The 16,535-nt window shown below is 46.5% G+C and overlaps 1 protein-coding gene and 1 long non-coding RNA gene across 4 annotated transcripts in view; one reads left to right on the top strand and one right to left on the bottom strand.

Annotated features, from left to right (window-relative positions):
* Positions 1-880: 880 nt before the first annotated feature.
* On the bottom strand, positions 881-8,633 carry LOC122229955. 3 transcript variants are annotated; one of them, XR_006207212.1, is made up of 6 exons: positions 8,548-8,622; positions 7,803-7,930; positions 3,030-3,156; positions 2,047-2,263; positions 1,742-1,882; positions 881-1,374 (listed from the first exon to the last, which is right to left on the bottom strand). It is a non-coding gene; the product is annotated as an uncharacterized LOC122229955 (long non-coding RNA). The 3 variants fall into 3 exon arrangements; XR_006207210.1 differs by having other exon boundaries at positions 1,742-2,263; XR_006207211.1 differs by lacking the exon at positions 7,803-7,930 and having other exon boundaries at positions 1,742-2,263; positions 8,548-8,633.
* A 101-nt stretch (positions 8,634-8,734) lies between these two features.
* The window catches only part of GADL1 (glutamate decarboxylase like 1), a 279,311-nt gene continuing 271,510 nt past the window's right edge, over positions 8,735-16,535 (top strand). Inside the window, exon 1 of the mRNA XM_042955688.1 lies at positions 8,735-8,808. The gene's annotated coding sequence lies outside the window, so the exon portion shown is untranslated. The remainder of the gene's footprint in view (positions 8,809-16,535) is intronic.

Here is a 16,535-nt window from a genome sequence, read left to right as displayed (position 1 = left end):
GGTATTCACAGATACGGCCAACAACATGACAGAGGCTGGACTGGTTGGCTAAGGGAGAAGAGATGATAAGGCTCATGCCTAAAGGCGAAAGAGGTCCCACTTCTGGTCCATGCAAAACAGCGATGGACCATGTGGCAGCTCACCTGGTCATGACCACGGAACCCCAGGGGCTGAGGTGGGAAAGCAGACAACCCAGCTCTGAGGCGTTAGTTTTAGGAACCCAGCAGAAGGTGTCTGGCATGATTCAAAGTTCCTCTGCAGTCATCCTTTGCCGGCAATTTTTAGATTTCTAAATATGAATGAGTTCCATATGAAAGCTAGATTTCATTGGGTGGGCACGGAGGGTAGGAGGGTGGATGCAATTTGGCTGACTCTCTCCAACCTATTTTAGACTCCATTATTTCTCCGAACTCCTCTTGGAAGCACGAGTGGTAGCCACCGCATTGCCAGAGAGTTTGCTGTGTGCCAGGAACCTTATATATTATCTAAATCAATGCGATAATTCTGTGAGGGGAATGTCATGCAGCCCTGTTTCTAGATAACTCAGGCTCAAACAGCTTAAGCACACGTCTGGATTACACAGCTCGAACGTAGTCGAGCTGAGATTCAAACCTGGGCCTTTGGGACATGAAAGTCTGACCTTGACTGACACGCCACACTGCCTCTCCCAGCTCAGGTATCCTGAAATGGCAGGCGTGCTCTGCCTTTTCCTCTAGTTCTTTTTCTTCTGCCCCAAATCCCACCCTTCTATGAGCACTGGAGACCCCTAAGGCGGAGGGATCAGAGGGCATAGGCACACTTTGTGCTCATCCAAATCGTCCCATTTCTTCCTCCTTCATGCACAGACCATTTACACGCCGTTAAGAGAGTTCCACGCAAGTAGAACGAGGAGCTATTTTATTTCAAACCGTCCTCAGTCACAGCTGTGAATAATAACAGCTAACACGTCTACGGCCACCACCAAAACCAGCCAATAACGCGCATGAATCACGGTGTGTAAATTTTTGCACAGCTCATTCGTACATGGGCTTTTTGTTGTCACAGCAGCTCTTAAGGCAGGTAATGCCATCGCCTTTTATAGAGAAGAACACCAGGGCTCAAAGAGGTCATACAAACAGAAAGTCCCCCGATCACTTCATTCCAAATCCACCTCCCAGTCAATCAGTGAGAATCTGTTGAGCATCACAAAGCATCCTCAGCGTGTTTGAAGCCTTGGTCACCACTGCCTGGGTCGGCCTTTGATGGTGTTAGGGTGGTTTTGTACCCATTCGGTTGGCTGCTTTTAGCCAGAAATTGTCACTTTCGTGTGGTGACAGTTCACAGTCGCCTCTGCCTTCACGGGAAATCGATGTCCTTTCAGAATTCTTCTTCCACCTGAAGAACAGAGCAGCCTCTCTTTCAGCTCCGCTGCCCCCGTTTGCATTAGGGCACCAGGCTGCATCGAATGCGGGCGGCCTGTTTTATCCATTCATTCAATAAATGTTTATCAAGGATTTACGATGCCCTGGGCACTTTATTAGGTGATGAGAATGTAAAGATGAGCAAGACAAACATGGAACTAACAACGTAGTAGGAGAGAAAGGCAGCTAAATTATCAAGGGACATAAAGGGTTGGGTCTGCTCTCCAGCTGCCCAGCTGAGCACAGCTTTTGGAAACGATACCTGGGATCTCATTTATGGGTATGACTGAGTGACAACATGGGAGAGGTCAATGCCATTAAAAGAAGAGTGTATTACTTACAGTTTCCAGGAGGAGGGGGTATGGTATGTCACGAAGGGCCACACAGGGAAGGAGCAGGGTCAGTCGGCAGGCAGAGGGAGCGAGCGTAGGTGAGAATCTTTAATACTATGGCCGTGAAAAGTCATGAGGTGGGGACATCCTCTAAGTGGGTAGGAGCAAAATGCAATATTGGGGTTTGGCGTGAGAGGGTTCATAATATGTTATCTATGTAATCTGCAATAACACAGGGGTCATACGGATGTAAACAGCTTCAGCCATTAGCTTGGTCCATGTCAAAACATCAATTACGGAAAATCAGGACTTACTATTACAGCAGGGTTGATCAGCAGGCCCCCTGAAGGTATTTGAGAAATGGGTGCCATGGTCGTACCGCCACTGACAGTTTGGGGTTACTACACAACCACAGCTGACCAATAGAGTAACCTCGATAGTTGCAAAGAATTGAGCTTCACAAGAAAATGGTCCAGGAAAATTAATGCCTTGACTTCACTCTCTTCTCTCCCTTCAAGAGCCTTCCAGAGGCTAGAAGGCAAAAAAAAAAAAAAAAAAAAAAAGACCATTAATGTAGTCCATATAGATTAGTCCCCTGGGGCAGAAAATAGGGCGGTGCAGGGGGAAACTACTGAGCTCAGAGACCAAAAAGATAAGCAAAAGTGAGCTGTGAAGGGAGTAAGTTCTAGGCTAACAGTGCAGCATGTGCAAAGGCCCTTGGGTGGAAGGCAGCATGCTGTCTTGGGAGAATGGGCTGGTGTGACAGGAAGACAGAGAACAACGGCGAGACGGGTCAATAACAAGAGTGGAGAGGTAGGTAAGGACCTTTCCTGGCACCTCCTTATAGGCCGTGTGAATTATTTTGCCCACTATCTTAAAAGGGTTCTCAGCCAGGATAGTGGATGACATCATGTTCTCTATGTTTTTAAAACAGCCACTCCGGTTGCTGGACTGATAATGGATGGGAGGGAGGGGAGAAAACATGAGGAGGCCAGCTAGGAGGCCCTTGAAGCGTATGTGCTGGGCTGTAGCTGCTCAGCCAGGCAGCTGCGGGCATCAGCTCCCTGTGGCATAAAGGAATCCCGAGAGCCAGGGAGGGGCCGTTGGACAAAGCCAGGACAGGGCTGCCAAGAACCATCTCACGCAGCAGGGCAGAAGCTGGTTGGCCCCCGTGGCCTGGACAAGGAAGCAGTCTTCTCCAGCTGGAAAGACTTGAGTCAAGGTGTTTCTGTGTCAAACAGTTTCACAGAAAGTCACCACGTAACCAGGAGGAATGCTGTGTCTCTGGGAAGCGCACCTGCTCCCAGGGGCCCCACAGGGAGGACTTGGCTTTCCTTCCTGGGCTTGTTTGAAGGATGCTTTTCATTCGGTCTTTCTCCTGGGCTCCTGGGAGGAACGCAGAGCAGAGGGAAGTTTCCGGGAGCCTGGAGATGAAACACACAGGACACATTTCTTCACCTCCCCCCATCCCCATCCCCAGTCGCTGCTGCTGTCTGATTGCTCCCTGATGGGATGTCATGGGCCTTCTGATAATTGTCTGACCACTGACCCCAGGGAGGGAGGGCAGAAGCAGAGAAACGTGCTTGCACCCGACCTCTCACTTCCCCGTTTCTCTCTCCTGGCACCTTTTGGGCACCTCACTCTCCTCACCTTTCCTCTTTTCTCTTTCTTCCCTGCTCTGTTTGCCTCCAAAGTGATAACCCATTTCTCTCCAATTTCCTGACCGCGATACTCATTTCTGTCAGGCCCGAGAGAGGACCAAATTAATGCAATCCTTTGTCAATAAAGAAAGGACATTTGTTAAATAGAAATCGTGCTTAAAGACAACAGAGAGCATCCCTCAAGGCCAAGCGTTCGGAAGAACAAAGGAATTACTCTGAGGAATGTTTAGAGTGGGGGGATTTGTATCAGGCATCAATATGTTCTGTCTGTAGAGACTCCCCGCTTCATGGGACAGACGGAAGAAGCAGAATTTGCAGGTGAAGCGCCCGGAGTCTGGAGCCAGATGGATCTTGCCTGTGCCATGGACTAACTGTGTGGCCTTGGGAAGGTTACTCAACCTCTCTGCCTCCACTTCCTCATCCACAAAATGGGAAGATTTATACAATCTGCTTATATCACTTTATCATAATAAGTGAATATCATGTTCAAAATAATGGGAGGAATATAGCAAGCATTTATAAATATTTGTTGCTATTATTAGCCTAAAATGACGTCAGTAACATAAATTTGCGCACAGCAAAGAGTTAATCTCACTTTATGAATTACAAGACTCGGGAGGTTCCTTTCAGAAATAAATAGCATTTTTTTTTAATTTTTTTTTTTAACGTTTATTTATTTTTGAGACAGAGAGACACACAGCATGAACGGGGGAGGGGCAGAGAGAGAGGGAGACACAGAATCGGAAACAGGCTCCAGGCTCTGAGCCATCAGCCCAGAGCCTGATGCGGGGCTCGAACTCACGGACCGCGAGATCGTGACCTGAGCTGAAGTCGGACGCTTAACCCACTGAGCCACCCAGGCGCCCCTGTTATTTTTTTCAGGTCACACATTCAAAAGAAAGATTTATAGTTGGGGTAAAATAGAAGCCCCAAATAAGAATGGAAATCCTACCATTGTTCCATATAATAGTCGAAAGGTTTCAAATGAAATAGAAATAATGATGGCAATAATGACAATTTACTTAAACAGAACAAGTAGCTCCCCTCCCCCCCGCCCCCCGGCCACTGTCACTGAACATTTCATCTTTCTGGTCACCTCCTGAAATCGTCTCCAGAATCAAAAAATGTGTATCTTCTTGGCTACTATAGCTTCAGTCGCCATCCTGCCTAGAAATATTGCCTTTCAGGAGTGATTTAGTTATTTAGAGAGTAGCTTGAAATACAGCACAGGTGATAGGAATCTTTAAGGGCACAGTCTGGGTCTTGTTCATCTAGATGTTTTCTGAGCCCATCACAGAAGCTTGTTATACAATACTGTTAGATGGATATTCAATATTCTGCGGCTGGTGAGTGAATGACAACTAAAATATTAAATGAATACGAATACTTGGGGGCAGTATACTTAGCAAACACACACACACACACACACACACACACACACACACAGAGTGATAGCTAGTGATTATTAGATGCAATTGCTATGTTAAGGACTGTACCTTCACTACAACCAGGTAGGTAATATCTCATCCCCATTGTATAGATGAGGAAACTGAGTTTATAGAAGTTAAATAAGTTCTCATTAAAGTCAGAAGAATTGAACCATGGGGTGCCTGGGTGTCTCAGTCGGTTAAGTGTCTGACTTCAGCTCAGATCATGATCTCACCATTCGTGAGTTTGAGCCCCATGTCAGGCTCTGTGCTGACGGCTCAGAGCCTGGAGCCTGCTTCGGATTCTGTGTCTCCCTCTCTCTGCCCCTCCCCTGCTCATGCTTTGTCTTTCTCTGTCTCTCAAAAATAAATAAACATTGAAAAAAAAATTTTTTTTTAAAGTCATAAGAATTGAGCCAAAATTTCACACCCAAATCACCTCCAACGTTTGACAATTACATTATAAAATGAGGGGTGCCTGGCTGGCTCAGTTGGCAGAGTGTGAGGCTGTTGATCTCTGGGTCATGAGTTAGAGCCCCACATTGGGTGTGGAGCTACTTAAAAAAATAATAAAATTTACAGAAATAAATAAGGGTGCCTGGGTGGCTCAGTCGGTTAAGTGTTCCACTTTGGCTCGGGTCATGACCTCACAGTTCATGAGTTCTAGCCCCGTGTCAGGCTCTGTGCTGACAGCTCAGAGCCTGGAGTCTGCTTTGGATTCTGTGCTTCCCTCTCTCTCTGCCTCTCCCCCAAGTCATTCTCTCTCTCTCTTTCTTTCAAAAATAAACATTTCAATCAATCAATCAATCAATCAAAATGGAAGGAGGGTGATTTTTATTTATTTATTTTAGTTTATTTATTTTGAGAGAGACAGAGAAAGCCAGCAGGGGACAGACAGAGAGAGAGGGAGGGAGAGGGAGAATTCCAAGCAGGCTCTGCTCTGACAGCCCTGATGCTGGGCTGGAACTCACGAACTGTGAGAACACGATCTGAGCGGAAACCAGGAGTCAGACGCTTAGCGGACTGAGCCACTCAAGTGCCCCAGGGGGGTGATTTTTAAGTGAAGTGTTGCTAAAGTTACCTGAGAACACATCTAAGTGTATCTTTGGTAAAAGACGTTTTGTAACAGTATATGGATTAGCTATTGCTGCATAACAAAGCCCTTCAAAACTCAGTGACTTTAAGAAGAGGTAATTTTTTTTTTTATTATTCCTGCATTTGTGGGTCAGCCAGGGTTTTAGGTGGGGCTGGGATGGACAGTTCTACTTTGCCCTGTGGGTGTGCAGCTGCCTGGACGGTTAAGCCTCAGGCTGCCGTGGCTGGGGTCGCTATGCTGCACGTGGATCTCATCTTCCTCGGGGGCACAAGCAGCCAGACCATGCTCCCTTCTCCTGGCGACAGCACACCTGCTGAGGGGAAAGACTTACTGGGCAAGTCCCTGTCTGTGTCACATTAGGCAAGTTACCTGGCCAGACTCAAAGTCAAGAGGTGAGCAGGTTTACTGTTCCAGTGGAGGTGGGGGGTAACTGCCAAGTCTATGGCATATCGCTCACACTTTAACTGGGCGTGCAGAAGTACTATGAGTGATATAGAATAAAGGATTTATTAGAGGGATTACACCTTATGCAGTCGTGGGAGCTATTTAAAAAGTCACCGTAAGGCTGTTGCCTCTGTATCTGAGGCTGGGACTGGGGTAATCAGGGCCAGTTGTTGGGAAGGGCCAGTGGTTGGGACACAATGTGGCGAGAGCAAGAGCCCCCTGGAACCCACGTCGGTCTCTGTTTTCAAATATGCAGACATGGGTGGCCTGCAGGAGAAGCTGGTGCTCCGCTGATGTGTCTGGCCAGGTGCACACATACCCGGCTCAAGAGCTACGGAAGGTGGAGGAAAATCTCCAGCAGGAGCTGGAGGCTCTGTGGGGCAGGTGCCACGCCATGTCAACATGGAGAGCCAACAGGTCAACAAGAACACACAGGAGTTTCAACAGGGCCAACCCACACCCCAACCTTCAATACATTAAAAAAAAAAATAGCGGCCGCTTTCCTTCCCTTTTCCGAAACTCACAGAAATTTTCTTCTGGCAAACTTAACGCAGGACTAGACAGAGAAGAGTATGTTGGGAAATGTAGTTTCAGCTTAGCTATGATGACAAAACCAAGGTACGACATGTGGAAAAGGGCATGGTTTCAGGAAGAGATAACATATCAGGGTCCAGGATGCAAATGACCACACGTAATAACATAGAGAAACTGACTCAGTGCATGTGAGGAGTAATTGTCTGCCACAACCAGTTCCTGCTTATTGAAATGGAAGCGTGCAATGGCCTTCATCAGCTTTATGAGTTGTACTTCGTTCCTCTCTGGAGAAAAGCAATCCACGTGGATTGTAGCGGGGCTGCTAGACCGAAGAGGACAAGTTGGCGGTAAAAATGTAAGACGTATGCCCACAGGTAGAAGGTGATACTGCTGTTGACAATCCCTGTGATGCCAGCGGACTAGGTCATGTCCTCACTGTGAGTAAAGAGGAAATGAAGGCCACCTCGTTTACGTCTCTCCTTGGCGAGAGTGACACAAAAGCAGCTGGAGAAAGCGAGGCAGCCAAACAGTAAATGACCAAGGGGCAATCAGGCATTGAAGAAAGAGCCCTGGATTAGGGGTCTGGAGAGCTGGGTCCCATTTCTGACGGGCCACAACTGGTTGGACCACTCTAAGGATGTATTATTGCAACTCAGTTTCCTCATCTGTGGGTGGAAATGTTGGACCAAATAAATGTCTGGCTGCCTTCTAGGTACTATGATCCAAGCAAGCCCTTACATGACCCCGGTGACTTCTGCTAACCTACAGGCCACCACGTTTCTCTGTCTCCTGTTTGCAACTGTGCGTTTAGACTTTGGGCGAGGGACAGAGGTACCCAAATTAGATACTCAACTACTGGATTCTCTTGTTCAAAAAGCTGCTATATAACTTTGGTTAATACAATTTACCTTGTTTGCGTCTCAGTTTCTCCTTTCTCTTTTCCTGTCTCAAAGAGGTATAGGTATGTGAATTCCACTCTGCTGCTTGGAATAAATCAACTTTTCAAAACAAGGAATTGTGCCAGTTTTTTTTTCTTCTTGGCATCAGAAGGAACAAAAGGAGGGTGAGAGATGAAGGATGGTTATATGGTGTTAGGGGTGGAAAGGGGTTGAGTTGAATGTTGGGAGGGAAATGGAGGAAAATAAATCCCTGCAAAACCCAACAGCCCTGTGATTCACAAGCAAAAATTGTTTCTGAATTGGAGCAGAGAGTGGTGCCCATGTGACGGTGTGTTTCCCCAACTGGGATTATTTTTTTAATTGGAAGTTTTTAAGATCAAAGGATGCCTATACATCCCAGCTCTAAATTAGGAATTGAAAGCTGTAAAATCCAGGATCTCCTAATTAACTCCTGCTCCAAAGGATCATCATGGCATATGAATAAAATGTACGGTATTAATTGTACAATATTCAATGAGCAGAAACATCTCCAAGTAGCCCTGGGAGTTATCCTACTTCTCCTGGGAGCAGAACCTCCTTTTTCCTAGTGGAAGAAGCTACATCTAAGATCAGCTGTCTAACTCTACAGGATCAGGATTTTTGATCATCTCACAGACCAAATTTCCCACAGGATGAGAGGGGCTGGCTGTCTCAGAGAATTCTTATAAACAGCTGCATCCCAAATCCAGACTGCTTGGCGATAAGCACTCTTTACCTCCTTCCCCGCTACTCTGGCGACGTGAAAATGGAGAGCTGACAAGAGGGAAGGGCTGCTTCCTCTGGAGCAAAGCCCACACTGTGTCTAGAAGATGTCACAGATGTATTTGTTAGGTCATCCAGAAAGTATACACTGAGACACAGTTATAAGGGCAAGATACTTATTGGGGATAAGGTCTGAGAGATAAGTGGAGGGGAGTCAGCGGGGAAAGCTCAGACCACACCCTGGACCAGACTCCTGTGTCAAGAGGGGTGGAAGGTGTCAGGTTTGGGGGGGGGGGAAGAACCTCAGGCAGGTGCATTGTACTCAGCAGTGGAATGAAGGGCTTAACATCGTATGCAAAAAGGAAGCCCCTCTTAGGTTTTCACCAGGCTTAAATGGAATTAGCTTTGTAGTTTTTATAATCTTCTTCACAAAAGGATGCGATTTCAGTTTCATTGGCGATTCTAGGTGCTTTTAGAGTCCTATCTACTTTCAAACAGCAATCTGTCATCTTCTCCCAAACTCAACATGAGTTCCCTCGTCTGGTTTGTAAGCTTGGTGAATAATCTTTACTTTATCGTATTTGTAATTTCTGAATGGTGGTGGGAGGCTGGTCCTTGAAGGCTCATCTTGCTTCAGAAGTACTATAAATCCCTATACAGTTGGGTCCAAATGAACTCTGTGATATACCACGGATTTAAATTGTGATGCCCAATGAACAAATGAGGTGACCTATGATGGGAGCTTTGGAAGCCATGTAAAGAAATTCCTTTTGATTCAGCAATGTCATTCATGCATAGGCCCCCAGGGATCTTGTATGTGTGCATAAGAAGAATTGTTGTGAGCGTCCCCTGATGAGGCTCTGAGATACTTTTGGCCAGCCCAGTGGAAGGGGCCAGGACAAGCTTGCCTATAGAGGGGTTCCACGCTGGGCAAAAGTGGCCAGGCCCTACTACCTATGTAATGCCCAGTCATTGGCTGGAGGCTGCTTGAGGACAGCGTGGCCTTACTGTAGATTCTGGAGGCCCTCAAAGAGGAAGCTGTCAGCCAGCTGCACTCCTCATGGCAAATCACTCTTGAATGAGGTCTGAGAGGTGGCCCTCCCTGGCTGCCTCACTGGCCCTGGCGTGCCTTTCGATGGGATAACGAAAGATGGAGTACACCATGAACTTCCTTATTGCTGACCCTGCCTTTGTGAGCTTTGCCTTTCTTCAATGAGATATATTCCTTAATCTTCACGACGTGACCTTGTAGAATTAGTCCCGATATTTGGTGCGTAAACGGGAGGCCCATCCACGTATAATGATGTGATTAGCCCAAGTAGGAAGGCCACGGGTCCTCAATTCCTTGCTCTCCAGAGGACACCGCGGTGTCTGGGTAGGAGAAGCCCCTCAAGTGCATGGTTGTGACTACAGCACCAGTGGTCCGCTGGGCCTCTTGGGCTTTCAAACCACTCCAACCGCTCACAGAAAGTGATACTCAATATGCCCTAATTGAATTAAATAACAGGTTTAGTTTTCAGCAGTCGCCAAGACGGTCATCTTCAATGAAATGACATCTCTTTAAGGTACAGTTTGTACAAAAATCTATAAGAGCGATAGAGTGGGTGGGTTTCCATCACGTTGAGAAAGGAGGCGCCACCCGTGCTCTTTGGAGTAGACAAGACTTTTAAAAACAGTTTCAGGACCAAAGGGCTGTACAGATGCTGGAACCCTGCACTAGATGTTGTCGGACAACCTTATTGCCTGTCCCATCCTTCTAACTCTCCTCTGTACTTCAGGGTCTAGAAGTCTAGGAGCTGGATTTCTTAGACCTCTTGCTTCCAGCCCCATGGATGTCATTTACATTCTGTCAATGAAAGGCACTCACACAAAGGTGGGGTAGAGGTAGACGCCATTTCTCCTTCCTTTAGTATGGACAGCAGATGGACCCGGGCTTTGTATATATGCAATTTAATCTTCTCAGTGGCTTCTGAGTTTTTCTGGTCTTCACCTGACTCCAGGCTACAGAGCAGCTGGGAAGTTAGCAGTGAGGTCCACGTCACTGACCCCTGCATGACAGCAGCGTTTCTCCGTCTTACAAGGCTGTAACTGTAGTCGTGAAGCTGAAGGCTAACACCTGTTTCCTGCCTTTACCTTCGCCAGCCCTTCCCACAGTTTTGTGATCACCAAATTGTATTAAAGCCCCATTTTCTTTGAAACACTGGAGCTTGGTTTCAGTTTTTCTGAACGATAGCAGCCTGTGCATGATACTTTCCCCCAGTTCTCCATGTTTATGGCGACCATCTTCGGAAATTTCACGGAACGCTAAATCTTAAGCAACCATTTAATTCCGGGGCGGCCGTGACCGTGAGGACGCTTCTTCCTTATATCGAGCCCAGTTCTTCCTACTTGTCATTCTCCTTTGATGCGGTTCTATCATTTGTGACCATTCAGAATTAATGTGACCCCTTTCCCACATGGCAATCATTCATATTTTGAAACAGCTTTTTATTTCCTTCTACCTGCCAACCTCCTGCCCGATATTCTCTTCTCTAACCAGTGTGACCTTAGTTTCTCTGTGATTTTCTCATATCTATCGCCTTCTAAGAGTGAATTGTCCAGTAAATCATTTGACTGTTATTTTTTTTCTTTTTTAATGTTTATTTATTTTTGAGAGAGAGAGAGAGACAGAGCATGAGCGGGGGAGGGACAGAGACAGAGGGAGACACAGAACCCGAAGCAGGCTCCAGGCTCTGAGCTGTCAGCACAGAGCCCGAGGTGGGACTCGAACCCATGAACTGTGAGATCATGACTTGAGATCATGATGCTTAGCTGACTGAGCCACCCAGGTGCCCCTCATTTGACTCTTATTTCTCTAGTTAAAATATTCCCCCACATATTTTAGCCAATGCTTGATACTTTCAAGTGGAAACAAAGTCAATAATAAGTGGCCCATAAAAAAATTAATTAAAAGGGTAGGTTTGGGGGGAAAACATACTGTAAGGAAGACAGCAAAGGGTAGTATCTATGATATATAAAGAGTTCTTACAAATCGACAACAAAAAACAATTTGAAAAAAATTCCAAATATATGCCTCAATAGTTAATGGAAGATGTAACCCAAATGGCTGATAAACATACAGTATATTCTCAAATTCAACTAATAGGGAAGGAAAATACAAGTAACACAGAAATCTTTTTTCATGCTCATCAGACTGAGAAAATGATTGAAAAACTGATGAAAGTAATTTCTAGCGGGAACATGGCTAAAATTTCCCATGCTTTTATGATGCCAAAATAGAGTGTTAATACATTTTCTGAACATGCATTCTGGCAATGCCCATGAAAATGAAAATTACATAGGCCTCTGACCCTGAAGTTTCAATCCTGGGAACACATCCCCAGAAATACAATGCATATTGGTTTTACAGAACTTACGCCTTTCACAAAAATTAACTCAAAATATGCCTTTGATCTAAATGTAAAACTATATCATCTTTAGAAGATAATATGGGGGAAATATCAGAGATGTTGTGTTTGGTGGTGAGTTCTTAGTTGCAACAACAGAAGTATAATCCATTCAAGAAAAAATTGATAAGCTAGACTTCACTAAAATTAAAAAGTTCTGCTCTCTGAAAGACACTGTGAAGAGAATGAAGAGGCAAGCCATAGATTGGGAGAAAATATGGAGAAAATATAATACCCAATAAAGGACCTGTATCCAAATACATCCCTAACGAAGGAAATATAAAGATTCCTTAAAATTGTAAGAAATAGGGATGCCTGGTTGAGCATCCAACTCTCAATTTAGGTGCGGGTCATGATCTCAGGGTTGGAGGATTGAGTCCTGCATTGGGCTGGGCATGGAACCTGCTTCAGATTCCCCACATCCCCCCCTCCCTCTGCCTTTCTCCAGCTTACACGCATATGCTCGCTCTGTCTCTCTCAAAACCAAAAAGAAAACAAACCAAAAGAAAACCCAAAACAGTAGGAAACAAACCACCCAATCAAAAAATAAGCGGAAAGTACTGAAAACACAAAATGTCTAATCTACACCATGGACCTTTGTTAATAATATATCAGTATTGGTGGGGTGCCTGGGCGGCTCAGTGAGTTAAGCGTCAGACTTCAGCTCAGGTCATGATCTCATGGTTTGTGAGTTCGAGCCCCGCATTGAGGCTCTGTGCTGACAGCTCACAGCCTGGAGGCTGCTTCAGACTCTGTGTCTCCTTCTCTCTCTCTCTGCCGCTCCCCCACTCATGTTCTCTCTCTCTCCTCTCTCTCAAAAATAAATAAACATTAAAAACATTTTTAAATATATCAGTATTGGTTCATGAATTGTAACAAAGGTACTACAATAATGCAAGATGTTAACAATGGGGAAACTGTATATGAGCAGGAGGTGTGTGGGAACTGTGTGTTATCTCTTCAATTTTTCTGTAGACCTTTGTTTTAATGCATGTGTATAATTTTATTCGTTATTCAATTATGTATAAATGTGATTAGGTGTATTATATGGTACACATGATATAGCATGTGTAACATTCATATATCACATACATAATGAGAAAGGAAAAGTAATCATCAGCTATGTAGTTCCATTGACTCCGATCTCTAGATGGGTGCGTTGAATTCTTCTCAGGTGAAGGTGAAGTCTGTGTCCATCCCAATCTGACACTGCAGCTCATCCTCCCTCGGGTGAGCTGGCGGTATGTTAGCCTCTGCAGTGCTTTAATGGCCATATTTCCGTTACACTTTTGGCCCTTGACAACGTCTGCCCAGCTTTATTCTTTGATGCTTCGTGAGGTCAGTCTCCTCTTACTGAGCGGACCGGTGGTGGTGAATTCCTACTGTGTGCGGGCACCCTTCCGGGCATGTTACCCGTGCCAGCTCATTTTGTCCTCACAGCCGTCCTACAGGGTAGATAATACCTCAGCTCCACTTTCCAGAGGAGGGTGCGGAAACCGGAGAGCTCGCTCGAGGCCACGGATTGAACCAGTAAAACTGCCACACTGGGACCAGCACCAGAGTTTGGTTTCCCAGGATACTCAAGGTTCTCGATCTTCACAAGGACCTGGGGGTACTTGGTAAGAATACAGTAACTGATCCTCCTTCAGAGAAGATTCATCAGGGTTGGGGGGGGGGGGAGGGAGCAGAGGGGTGTTGTGGTAGGTCTAGAAATCTGAGAGGTTCACGGATTCCCCAGGTGATAGCAATGTATGAGTCAGGGAGCATTCTTTGAGAAACTCGGAACCTTAATAAAAGAGAAGAAATGGGCACTAACGAAAAAGCAAAAACACACAGGTGAGAATTGTGGCTGCGTGCTCAGCCTGAGAAGCATTAATATCAGAAAACAGAAACTGGATTTACAGAAGTCAGTGGAACGTGGCATTTAAATCGCACAGCGACGAAATGCCCCCCGTGGCTGAAAGCTATGAACCTGCTAATGAGGCTGCTTAAACCCAGGAGGCAACATTAGTGTTGAAGGGCCGGGAGAGGACGGGCCGGGGGGACGGCACAGCTCAGCCATCCGTCAGGTGGCCGGTTTTCCTGTCGTAGTAACAGTTGCTGAGGGTTCGGACACTGTAGCTGCTCAGGAGTCACCCTCCCCCGGGGCCTCCAGGACACCCAGGCGGCAGCGACCATTTCGGGCAGCCCCCCCGTCAACTTGGAGGTAACGAGGTTTCTATTTTGTGACTGGGCACTAGAGAGCAGGGGAGCGTGTGTGTGGTCTCTGCAGGGCGCCCCTCTGGGCAGTAGGCAGGCAGCCAGCTGGACGCCGACGTGCAGCGGGCCAGAGGGGGTCCCAGGGCGCCCCTTCGAGGGAGCAAAGTGGTGGCTGAGCCAACAGGGGGCAGCGTCCAGGCCAGAGGCCTGGGAGTTCACCTGATTCCATCTGTTCTTGTTTGCTCTCTACAGCAAGCTCTCGTTGGCCCAAGTTCCTCAACCTCTTACTGGGAACCGGGGCCTTCTAGAAATCCGAAGAGCAGTGGCACTTATAAAACCCCAGATACCCGGGTGTGGGGGGGGTGGGGGGTGGGTAGCTTATTCCGAGTAAATCCGAATCTCCCGTGACCCAGGCAGCAGAACGATTTAAAACTCTCCAGGTGTTACCGATGCGCATCCAAATTTGGGAGCAAGTCAGCTGTGTAGGAGTCTTGCCCGAGACAGTTCTAGCTACTCATTTTTAAAACAGGAGACGGTTAGCTAATATTCAACAGAAGAAATAGTGTTGGTAGTTAAATCACATCTGACTTTAAAGGAGAAACAGTCCTATTTCAACGGTCGGCTGCGGGGCGCCTGGGTGGCTCAGTCGGTTGAGCATCCAAGCTGGGCTCGGGTGGTGATTTGACAGCTCATGAGTTCGAGCCCCGGGTCAGGCTCTGGGCTGACCGCTCAGAGCCTGGAGCCTGCTAGGGATTCTGGGCCTCCCTCTCCCTCTGCCCCTCCCCGACTCGTGCTCAGTCTCTCTCTGTCTCTCAGAAATACATAAAACATCAAAAAAAAAAAATAAATAAAAAAAAAGGTTGTAATCCACCTGGCTGTTCACTGTAATTAACTTGCTGAATTAAAAAGAAAATGGCAGGATACACCCCAAAACAATGAAACAGGAATCTCAAGGTCCGGGGCTTGGATGTGCCTCGTTTTTTGAAGTACCCCAGGTGGTTTCCCAGGTGATATCAATCAAGGCTGGAAACCATATTGATCAGGACGTACTCCTCCTAGGAGTTCTTTTTATTATTTTTTAAAAATTTTAAAAGTTTATTTCTTGAGAGAGAGTGAGAGAGAGAGCCACAAGGGGGGGGGGGGGAGCAGAGAAAGAGGGAGAGAGAAAAGTCCCAAGCAGGCTCCACACTGCCAGCGCAGAGCCCAATGCGGGGCTTGAACTCATGAACTGCTAGATCATGGTCTGAGCTGAAACTGAGTCAGATGCTTAACCGACTGAGCCACCCAGGCACCCCGACTCCTCCTGGCAGTTCTACTGAGTTTCGTGCTGCTGAAGGAGCAGGTGGTCCTGTGGGTGATCCAGCCGGCTTTGCAAATGTGAAAGGAAGGCTCCCCAGGACCTTGCATCCCCCAGCGGGACTACACACAATAAAAGTACCACCTGCTATTGGCTAAGTACCTCCAGATGTCCTGGAGCAAAACTGGATACAAAATTGTAAGATGGTTTCTTTTTCACTTTGCTCCTTTCACGCGGCCTATGTTTTGTCCCCTGGCTTGAGTTTTTCTGATTAAGAAGTCTCCAGTAAGTCTCCCCTTTCCCCTTTGATGTCATTTCTCTTTTGTTCTCAACTGCTTGTAAGATCTTTCTCTGTTTTCCATTTCCAGCAGTTTGACTCTGAAGTGCTTAGGTGGAGTTTTCTTTGTCTTTCTTTTCTGAGGGTTCTCGGAGCTTCCTGTACGGGGTTCGTAAGTGGCTTGGTGTCGTCTATCAGTTTTGGAAGATTCTCAGCCTTTATCTCTTCAAATATTTCTTTGGCCCCGTTCACTCTCTCCTCACCTTCTGAGACTCCAGCTGCATGCAGGTTAGAACATTTGGTATTGGTTTATAGATGTTAGGTTGCTCTTTCTACTTTTTCAATGTCTTTTCTCCATGGGGTTCAGTCTGGTCATTTCTCTTGACCTATTCGAGTGGTAGCAGCAATTATTTCTTGGGACTTTTCACATTCTGAGTAGGAGTCGGGATATCTTCCCTGAGTGACATTACAAGCCCCATTTTATTTTGTAAGGTTTATTTATTTATTTTTGAGAGAGAGAGAGAGAGAGAGAGGAGAGAACAAGCACGGATAGAATAGAGAGAGAGAGAGGAAGAAAGAAAACCCAAGCAATCTCCCCACTGTCAGCCCAGGACCTGATGCAGGGCTCGATCTCATGAACTGCAAGATCATGACCTGAGCTGAAATCAAGAGTCGGACGCTTAACCACCTGAGCCACCCAGGCGCCCCGATACAAAGCCTTTCTTAGGGAAGCATCCCTCTATGTTTTCTCCCCTAAACCCTGAGGCCCAACTCTCACAAAT

This window comes from Panthera leo, chromosome C2 (assembly GCF_018350215.1).
Source record: "Panthera leo isolate Ple1 chromosome C2, P.leo_Ple1_pat1.1, whole genome shotgun sequence".
In the NCBI taxonomy this organism is placed as follows: Eukaryota; Metazoa; Chordata; class Mammalia; order Carnivora; family Felidae; genus Panthera; species Panthera leo.
This window is presented reverse-complemented; position numbering and strand designations above follow the sequence as displayed.